Source organism: Eublepharis macularius, chromosome 18 (assembly GCF_028583425.1).
Source record: "Eublepharis macularius isolate TG4126 chromosome 18, MPM_Emac_v1.0, whole genome shotgun sequence".
NCBI classification, from domain to species: Eukaryota; Metazoa; Chordata; class Lepidosauria; order Squamata; family Eublepharidae; genus Eublepharis; species Eublepharis macularius.
This window is the reverse complement of record NC_072807.1, coordinates 1464428-1475724: the sequence shown is the minus strand read 5'-3', so window position 1 is coordinate 1475724 and position 11297 is coordinate 1464428.

The following is an 11297-nucleotide window of genomic DNA, read 5'->3' as shown; positions in this document are numbered from 1 at the left end:
GGCCACATCTCAGAAGAGTAAGGGCAGCTCGGCAGGACTGATGCTTCTGTCTGCTGACACAGCATCGATGGGGCCTCCAGCCCAGATGTGGCAGAGGAGAAGCTTCCACTGGTGAATCCAGCAGTGAGGCGGAGGCAGATGGCCAGTCCCCACCCCGAAACTGGCCCGCTGTGGAGCACAGGAGTGCAGCCAGGGCAGAACAGCGGGCCCTGGAGTGCTCCTGTATTCCACAGCAGGCTGATTTTGGCTCATTTGGGGCTGAAATTGGCCCACTGTGGCCTACAGGAGCACACCATACCACCTGGGAGTGCACCCCAGGAGGTGCATTCTCCCACCTTATCCCCCGCTGGCCAGGTAAGCCGTGGCAGGAGGAGAAGATTGGGAGCAGGGAGTCCCCCGCCCCCATCTGGGGACTGGCAACTCTAGCTGACCAGCAGGCTCTCGTGGGGCCCCTGTGAAGGGTGGGATCGTGCCTGGGACAGGAAGCAATGGCGTCACGTCTGGAAGTGACGTCATTGCGCCTGTGGGGAGCGTGCGCACTGCGTGCTGGCCAGGGAGCTGTCCTGCCTCCCAGGCCCGTCCCCTGGTGCCTTTCCCCCCTGCTGGCCAGGCGGGGTTGCCAGGTGCCCTTGCCCTTACCTTCCTCTTGCCCTTGTCAGGTCTTACTCATGAGCATTGCAAGCCCAAAGCTGCATGATGATGTCACCTCTGATGACATCACTTGTGGTGACATCACCACACAGGTGCGCTAGCATGCGCGTGCTTCACAGCAGGCCAGTTTGGGCCTCAAACACACCCAATTCGGCTTGTTTGGGCCCAAATTAGCCTGTGGCAAAGCACAGCAGTGCTCTTGGGGAGGTACAGTGATGTCAATGACATCATCGCGCCACCCGGGGAGTGCAGCCAGGAGGCCCATTCCTGAGCCTTCCTCCCCCCTTGGCTAGGTAAGTGCAGCCGGGGGCGGGCAGAGGGCAAAAGCGGGGGGCTCCCTGCTCCCACCAGGGAAATGGGATCCCTATGGCCAGGTGAGTGACGGTGTGAGCAAAAGCAACCAGCCATTTTTTCTTTCTAGCTTGAACTCAAAGCACCTTTTGCCTGGCCTTGAGTGTAACCGCGCAGCAGAGAAACGCTCGGCCAGCAAGACCAGAAGCAGTAAACAGCTACTGGCTGAAACCAGCTAGGTGACATGGGAAAGTTTCCCTTAGAGCTGAGAAAAGAGGAGGGCCTTTTGACTCAGCAAGGACGTGGGCTTTGCCTCAAAACGGATCAAGGGGGATAAAAAGATCCTCCCAGCCATTTTAGGGTGGGCTCAGAGTGTTTTCACTGACTTGAAACTCTGAAACCCTTTATTCCTGGAACAAAAACTTTCCCTCTTCAAAATCCTCCAAGTCTTGGTGTAATCATTGAGCCAAGGACCAGGCCACGAATAGGGTCCCAGGTGCCTGCCGGTAGCAGGAAAACTCCCAGGGATTCACCCCCTCGTCCGCCAATCACCCAGTAATCGATGAGTGGCAGCAAGCTCCCAGAGGTTGCCCGCCTGGCAGGTACCTCAGGAACTTGTGCCCCGCGTGCACTCACAACAGGCGCAGCGACGTCACTTCTGGAAGTGATGTAATGAGGCTGGTCGCAGAAGCGTTCCCGCGCTTTGTTTGGGGCACGTTCCCCCCCTCGCCAGCCAGATAAATGGGGATGGGGGATGGAGTGGGGGATCCCCTGCCCCCAGCAGGGGACTGGCGACCTTAATCGTGACATCCATAGAAAATGAACGGAACGTTAGTTACACGGTGATTTTTTTTACCTCCCTGTCATGCAAAGGTTCAGCTGCCTGTTTCTACCTATTCAGTTTCTCTTAAAGGGACATTTTCTCCAGGCCATCTTTCGCCTCCTCTGAACACCTTTAGGCTCTCCTCATTCCACCACATCTTCCCCTCATCTGGGTTTCCAGCCTCCCCACTCGCGGTCTGTGCAGGGGCTGGCTTGACTTCACCCGAGAGCCGTGGGCCAGTGTTCCTCACGGTGCATGAAAACCCGGTGGTTTGCTTACGTTGCGCAGCATGCCCAGAATCCACAGTCAGAGATGCAAATGCAAAATAAAATGTTGTAACAGAACCTCTCTACACTTTGCATGTCCATTGACTTCAACTTGTACAAAAATATTCCCCACTTCAGACCTCCCACCCCCACCTCTATGAAATGTGCCTTCTTTTCACAGGGCATATTCAGTGATTTCCCCAGAAACCACAACTAAACCCTGCTTGAATCTGAGTTCTGTGGCTACTCAAAGATCCCTGCAGAGCATCAGAGTGTACAAGACTGTGATAGGATGTGTCTACGGTTGCCAGGTCCCCCAGGGCCCAAATTGGGGGGTGGGAGGGGCTGTGGGGTGTGTATGTGTGTATGTGTGTGCGCGTGCAGGAAACTTAACTCACAATGTCATTCCTGGCATGACCTGGAAGTGCAGGGTCATGCATAGGGCCGATTTGGAAAAAAATGGCCTCCAAACTGGTGTGTGTGTGTGTGTGTGTGTGTGTGTGTGTTTTTGAAAAAATTTTTATTGGGTTAGAATCCGTTATTTTTACATTTACATTCAGTTTTTCCCAAGTTTTTCATTTCTAACCCCCTCCCTTTCCCCCCCTTTTGTTGACTTCCAACAGCTTTCCCACCCTTTGTTTTTTTCCCTTACTTCTATTAATTTCCTCTATCTAAAACAGATATACATTCTCCATTATATTAAGCAGTACATCCTTAACTACTTTTCTTATTATATACCCAAACTGTAAGTCCTTGTTTCCATCTTGAATAAACCATTTTTAAATATTTCTACATATCATAAACCTATATATCATAAACCATAAAAATCTTACATTCAAATCAAACAATTTGACTTATTCTCTATATATTACTCATTCTATCTTTTTATGGTAATTCTATATAGCTCATCACATAGTCAATCAATTTGACTCTTCTGTATATTCAGTTTGGTGCATTATATAGATCTTATCAAAGAAAGAAAATACTGTTGAACATAAGAACATAAGAACATAAGCAAAGCCATGTTGGATCAGGCCAGTGGCCCATCCAGTCCAACATTCTGTCACACACAGTGGCTAGAAATCCAGTGCCATCTAAAGGACTGTCAGTGAGGCCAGGACACCAGAAGCCCTCCCACTGCCTTCCTTCCAGCACCAAGACAACAGAGCACCACCTCCCCACAAAGAGAATACCATCTATCTCCTGTGGCTAATAGCCACTGATGGACCTCTGCTCCATATATTTGTCCAGTCCCCTCTTGAAGCTGGCAATGCTTGTAGCTGCCACCACCTCCTGTGGCAACGAATTCCATGTGTTTATCACCCTTTGTGTAAAGTAGTATTTTCTTCTATCTGTTCTAACCCGACTGCTCAATAATTTCATAGAGTGCCCACGAGTTCTTGTATTGTGAGAAAGGGAGAAAAACACATCTTTCTCGACCTTCTCTAACCCGTGCATTATCTTGTAAACCTCTATCATGTCTCCCCTCAGTCGTCTTTTCTCCAGGCTAAAGAGCCCCAAGCGCCTCAATCTTTCCTCATAGGGAAAGTGTTCCAACCCTTTAATCATTTTAGTTGCCCTTCTCTGTACTTTTTCCAGTGTTGGTTACTCAATCCTTATATTTAAACCTTGTCATTAGTTATTTTCTATCAATATTCTATCTATTAACCTATATATATCTATATATATATCAATCTGTTAATCTAACTGCTTATAAATTCACATTTATCTCTTCCTCCCCCGGTAAAGTCACCCCCCTCTACATTTTATTATACTTCAGTAGTTCTCAAACTGCCACAGTTTTCCTCCCACCTCCCATTTCTTCTCCAAATATTGTTTCAGCTTCTCCCAATCTGTGTTAAACTGCCCTGAGTCCAGATTTCTCAGTTTTCTTGTCATCTTGTCCATTTCTGCCATGTACAGCAATTTGTAGATCCAATCTTCAATAGTTGGCACTTCTTGTACTTTCCATTTTTGCGCATACAAAAGTCTGGCTGCTGCTGTCATATAAAATATCAACGTCCTATGATGGGCTGGAATTCCCTCCATTCCCAGGTTTAGTAGCAGGAGTTCTGGGTTCTTATTTATTTGAAACTGTAAAATTTCACTCATTTCTCTTATTATTTCCCCCCAGTACTGCCTGGCTACCTCACATGACCACCACATATGATAGAGGGAGCCCTTATGCTTCTTACATTTCCAGCATTTATTAGAAGTGTTCAAATTCCCTAGCGCAATCTTCTTTGGTGTCATGTACCAACGATAAATCATTTTGTAAATGTTCTCTTTAATATTAGTACATGTCGTTGTCTTCATTGTAGTTTTCCACAAGTATTCCCATGCCTCCATTGTTATTTCTTTATTAAAATTTATAGCCCATTTCACCATCTGTGTTTTAACTGTCTCGTCCTCGGTATACCATTTCAACAGTACTTGGTATACCTTGGATATTCTTTTCTTGTCTTCTTTAAAAAGGGTCTGCTCTAGTTCCGAGTTCTCTGTTCGTATGCCCCCCTTTACAGAGCCCGAATTGTATAAGTCTCTAATCTGTCTATACTGGAACCAGTCATAATTAGGTGATAGTTCCTCTTGCGTCTTTATTCTAAGTTTAGATGCTTCAGTTTTAGTTATTTCTTTGTACGTTAAACATTGTTGCTCATTATCAACAGCTCTCGGGTCTATCACCTCATATGGAACCACCCACAAGGGGGTTCCTTCTTGTAGGTAAATTCTATACTTCTTCCAGATTGTATATAAACTTCTCCGTACAAAATGGTGCAGGAACATCGAGTTGACCTTTACTTTGTCATGCCATAGGTATGCGTGCCATCCAAAAATTTTCTTATATCCCTCTAGGGCTAATAGTTTCTTGTTCTTTAATGTCATCCACTCTTTCAACCAGACTAGGCAAATTGCATCATGATAAAGTCTCAGGTTGGGCAGTTGCATTCCGCCTCTTTCCTTTGCATCTTGTAAAACTTTTACTTTCACTCGAGGCTTCTTGCCTGCCCAAACAAAATCCGATATTTTCCTCTGCCATTTTTCAAATTGTTTAGAGTCTCTGATGATTGGTATTGTCTGTAGCAAAAACATTACTCTTGGTAACACATTCATCTTAACTGCTGCAATCCTGCCCAACCATGACAGGTTCAGTCTATTCCATTTAATCAAGTCTCTCTCTATCTGAGTCCATAGTTTTTCATAGTTGTTTTTGAATAAGTCTATATTCTTTGCAGTCAGTTCAACTCCCAAATATTTCACTTTGCTTGTTACTTCACAATCCGTTGTTTCCATTAACAATTGTTGTTTCTGCTTAGTCATATTTTTACATAATATCTTTGACTTCTTTTTGTTAATATAAAAACCTGCCAAGTCTCCAAACTCCTTAATCTTATCTATCACTTTTGGCATGTTCTCCAATGGGTCCTCTACAATTAACATTATGTCATCCGCAAATGCTCTGACCTTGTATGAATAGTCCTTTATTTTTATTCCACGAATTTCCTCATCTTGACGTATTTGTATCATCAGAATCTCCAATACTAAAATGAACAACAATGGAGATAACGGGCAACCTTGTCTTGTTCCTTTACTAATCGTCAATTTCTTGGTCAATTCATCATTCACTACAATTGCTGCAGTCTGGTCTCTGTAAATTTCCTTAATTGCTCTGATGAATCTTTCTCCCAATTGTAGCTTTTCCATAGTGGCAAACATAAAGTCCCAGTTTAAATTGTCAAACGCTTTTTCAGCGTCTACAAAGAAGAAACCAATCTCCTTGTCACAACGCTTATCATAATATTCAATAGCATTGATCACTGTCCTTAAATTGTCTCTTATTTGTCTATCTGGCAAAAAGCCTGCTTGTTCCTCCTCTATGACTTCCGAGAGCCACCCCTTCAGTCTCTCCGCCAATATCTTCGCAAAAATTTTATAGTCATTGTTGAGTAGTGATATAGGTCTATAATTTTTCACGTTAGTCAGGTCTTGGCCCTCTTTTGGGATCAATGATATATTCGCTTCACTCCAAGTATCTGGAATCCTTTGATCCCTGAAAACTCCATTCATCACCTCTTTTAGGAATGGTGCCAGTTCATTGGCCATTGTCTTATAAAATTTAGCCGTAAGTCCATCTGGCCCTGGCGCCTTTCCTAGATTTGCGGATTGTATTGCCTTACTTATTTCCTCGTCAGTTACTTCACTGTTCAACTTATTTCTCCAAGCTTCCGAGATTTCTGGGAGTTTGGTTTTCTCCAGATATGATGCTATTGATTCTTTGTTTACTTCTTTTTTATTATACAGCTTAGCGTAGAATTTATAAAAGGCTCTACTAATGGTAGTCTGCTCCAAATACGTTTTGTTATCTTCACAAATTTTATTTATTATTTTCTTTTCCCTTTTCTTCTTCAATTGCCATGCCAGGTATTTCCCAGGTTTGTTAGCACCCTCAAACACTTTTTGATTCAGTCTTTTAAGATTCCACTCCAATTCTTTATTGCTCATTGCTATTAACTGTTCTTGAAGAATTTTGATTTCCTGGTATACCTTCTTTTTCCCTGGTCTCTTTTTTAGCTGTATTTCTTTGGCTTTTATTTTCTCCTCAATCTCTTGTCTTTTCTCCTCTTTCTTCTTTCTTGCTCTACCATTTAAGTCCATTAGTATGCCCCTTACAACCGCCTTGTACGCATCCCAAACTTTGTTGGTTGGTACTTCTTTATTCACGTTGTATTGTATAAAAAACTTTGTCTCTCTTCTCAGTATTTCCATATTCTCTCTTTCCTGTAACAAGTCCTCATTTATTCTCCATGCTTTCCTTTTTCTCCTTTTTCCAAATTTCCACATAATTGGGTTGTGATCTGAGCCTACCATCGGCATTATTTCTACCTCCTTAGTCCATAACGCTAAGTCTTTTGAGGCCCAGATCATATCAATTCTTGATAATGTAGAATGCCTTGCAGAATAGAAAGTAAACTGTCTACTTTTAGGATATTCTCTCCTCCATACATCTTCGAGAGTCTCTTGTTGACTCAACTCAAAAAAAAGCTTTGGTAATAGTCCTCTTTTCTTTTGTGCCGTTATAGTCTTTTTGTCTAGCTCCAAGTCTGTCACTCCATTGAAGTCTCCAGCAAGAATTATCTGGTCATATACAAGATCATCTAGATGCTTCCTTAAATCCTCAAAGAAGCTTTCTTTTGCACCGTTAGGTGCATAAAGTCCGACTACCAACACTCTCTTTAAATTCCAAATGCATTCCACTGCTACAAATCTAGCTTCCACATCTCTCATAACAAATTTTGGCTGTAGCTCCTCTTTTATATACAACACCACTCCTCTTTTTTTCTTGTTGGAGGCCGCTACAAACTCTTTGCCCAGTTTTCCAGATTTTAAATATTTTACATCCTGTTTTCTAATATGGGTCTCTTGCAAACAAACAATATCACATTTTTGTTTTAGTAGCCAATGAAAAATATTGTTCCTCTTATTCGGTGAGTTTAGTCCATTTACATTCCAAGATAATACTTTACACTCCATATTCATAGTTTTGTTGGTAAGTCTTTTTCATTGTCCTTAATAAATCGCTCCATCTCTCGCTCAGATCTGATGCGTTTTTTTGCCCCTCCAAACTCAAAGGACACTCCTTCCGGTAGCTCCCATCTGTACCTGATTTTCATGTCCTTCAAAATCTGAATTAGCACTTTGTATTTTTTCCAGTCCAATAACACTGATCTGGGCAGTTCCTTCATTATAATGATCGTCTTGCCATCAATCTCCAATGGATCTTGAAACTGTTTTGTCACAATCCTCTCTTTCATGTTTCGAGTTGTAAACTGCACAATCACATCCCTTGGTAATTTCCTCTGGGTTGCAATTCTCGAATTCACACGGTATGCCACATCTAGGATAGCCACAACTTCCTCCTCCTCCTTCCCCAGGTATTCAGCCAACACCTCCGTCATCTGTTCTTGCGCTGACTTCCCTTCCACTTCTGGCAGGCCACGAAAACGTAGCTGCTTCTCCATGTGTTTAGTTTCTGCAACTGACATTCTCCCCTTCACCAATCTCATCTCTGTTTGTTGCGTATCTATTAAATTCTCCATCGCGTCTTCTACTGTTTTAACTCTCTGCTGCGTTCCTTGTAATTCACTACGAATCGTTTCCATACCTTTTTTCACTTCTGACAGCTCCGACTTTACTGTCTGTGTAACCTCTTTAACCTCTTTTATCAGCTCCAATTTCGTGTCCTTAAGCTCTTTAATCATATCTAAAAGTTTTTTGTCCAGATTTTTATCCAGATTTTCTATTGCCGATTGCCACTCTTTTTTCGACATCGTGGGGCTTGCTTTAGCTCGCTCCCACGAATCCGCTCTCTTCCTTAACTCCGTGGCGTAAAATTAAACGTTTTTCTTTTTCAAATGTCCCACTCTTCTTGCCAAAATTAAATTTTAAAGTGTCCAAAATGTCGGGTGTCTTTTCTCTATGGTTTCTCTATGATGTTGTAATCCAAAATGGCCTACTTCCTCTTCCGCTGAAGCCGCGACCCTTCCCCTTTCAAAAATGGCGATTCCCTACTTCCTGTCCTCCGGCAAGGGCCGCTTCTCTCCAGCCACTCTATTGTTGTTACGCACTTCCTGTCTCCCGTCTTCCCACAGGTCTCGCGATGGTGTCTTTTTCTCACAGCTCCAAAGCCACAGGTATTCAAAACAATAGTCCGATTTCTTTAATAACTTCTTTAAACTTAGTCTCTTTTCGAATACAACTCCTGCCGAGTCTTCACCTCCTTTTCACTAGTCTGTTGCAGTTTAAAAATCTACTTTTTTTCCTCTCTGTTTTTGTCAATCTGTCCCGTATCAAAAGATAGCGATCTTTACCTTCTCTTCACTTTTCTCGGGTTGTAATCGCTGTTTCGATTTTAAGTTCTCCTCTCAGCTTCTTTCCCCAATCGAAGCTTGGGTATGTAGGTCTTATGCCTGCCGAATTGGCCCCAAAACTGCCGCAGAGATTATAGCCGACCCGTCGCAAGGTGGGACCTCAAGGATCGGGGAGAGACTCGTTGTGTAGAGCCCCCCCTCGTCCGAGATCTAGCTCACCCTAGGGTCTTGAGCGTTCTTTGCCTGCTCCCCGCCTGAGAGCAGTCGGTCGCGGGCTATTTTCACCCCTCCGGCTGGTTAAAACGGCAGTCCGGTCAGCTCCGCAAATGGAGCTGCGTTAGACCTCCATGAATCCCAAACCGGAAGTCAGTGTGTGTGTTTTTTTATCAGATTGCCCCCCGCAGGGGTCTTCACCTCCTTGTTGTGCTGGCACTGACGTTATTCCCAGTGTGACAAGGAAGTCCTCTAGATCGTACAGGAGAGCTCTGTGGAGCTCCCAGGCCTGTTCCCCACCCCTTCCCCCACCCCTCGCCGGCCAGGTAAGCCAGGATCCCCTACCCTCACCAGGGGAATGGAATCCCCAGTCATGTCAGCACCGAGATTCCTGATTGGGACTGCACAACTTTTACCCATCACCATCACAATCGCTAAACTGAGGAGTCAGGGGGCAAACTTCCCTGAGGGACTCACAGGACTGCAATCCTCAAAAATATTGGTTCATGTTGCCAAAAGTTAGTGGACAAAGAGGGTTGTACCTGTGCAACTTTTCACCATTGACCTCAGGACAGTAGCCCGGTTAAGCTACAGTGGAGAGACACAGAGTCTGTGTACAGTGTAGGTAGGATTGTCAGCCTCTAGAAGGGAACTCCCAGAATTACAACTGATTTCCAGACAACAGAGATCAGGTGCCCTGGAGAAAATAGGTGAGTTACACAGTATTCATACACAATCCCCTTCTTTTCGTTTAAGAGAAAATCAAAATATGGTGGGAAAGGATAATTTTGGGGGATTTTCTCCATGTCACAGATACAACGGGAAAAGGTCTTGCAAGCATTGTGTTGGACAAAGTTGCAGAATAGTCTAAACTACTGGTGTTGTGACCAGAGGCGCCAAAGGAGTGCAAGCCATTGCTCTAGAAAAAACCCTCCGGTGTTCTTTGTACCTTGCCCGCCCCACAACTGGAGCCTTGTGTGGGTGCCTGCTGCAGGCTGCTCTGGCCTGACAAAGGAATTTTTGGACTATTATTTCACACTTATTTTAAACAATAATAATTAAATAATATTCAGAATTTACCACAACTGACCCTGAAACATGTTTCTTCTTTTTGAAACATCTGTTTCTGACCCAATAGAATACCTACTTGGAGTCTATCAAATCAGTTTTGCTGCAGTTGCCACAATTAGTTGACACATCTTCATCATGACGGGTACACACAGGCAAAAAATATACTTAGCCACCTCTACCCAATTAGGGTCCTGACACCAACAGATAATACGAATTGGTTTTTAAAACAGCACATATGTATAAAACCAACAGTTATTGATTTGGGTTGGGATATTTGGTGGAGGATTACTTGCATCAAAGATATATTGGTTTTAAAAACTGCGTGACACACCTTTTGCTGTTAACAGGTTCTTTTCTTGTATTATTTATGACTCCTTCGATCCAGTGCCGAGTGACCTAAATCTTTTTTTTTTTACTGGTTTCAAATTAAAATCTTCCGTTGCTTGCGATTGTGCTGCTGCTGCTGAAGGATGCTGGATGGACCTCCTCACTTTCAACGATGAGAGTTGGAAAAACTTTTCTGCAGACCTTGGGAACGGGCTCCTCCGGAACAACATTTCTATTGCTTTTACACAAATGATGCTAATTTTATTGAATAATATTCCAAATAAAAGCATGGAAGACATTTTCTGGTCTCTGGCTTCATATAAAGTAATAAAAGGTAATCAAAAAAGCAAAATGTTGTGTGATTTGTCTTTAACAGAGGAAGCAAATTGAAATGGAAATGGGAGGAGGGGGTTAAAGAACGGGAGGGGCCAAATGGAAGTGGTTAGAGGAAAAATGGGTTGTACCAAAGAGGAAAGGTGTCAGGTGCTTGGCATCACCAGCCATGCCCAGCAATACTGACATGCTTGTGGTTAATTGCTCTTCTTCTACTCAGCCCCTCTTCTTTGTCTGGGAAAAGGCGCCTGCCCAGCTGCCTCGACCTTGAACAGCCCAGACATCGGCCCGCTGTCTTTCCCGCTTAACTGTCTTTCCCGTTGAGCGAACTGACCATTGGGCTGGGGGCGGAATTTGCCCACGCTGTAGGAACCTATATATGTTTGAGGCTTGCATATAAACGCCGTTCCTGGCAAAAACGGGAGTAAGATCCCGATACGGGCAGCTTTTCAA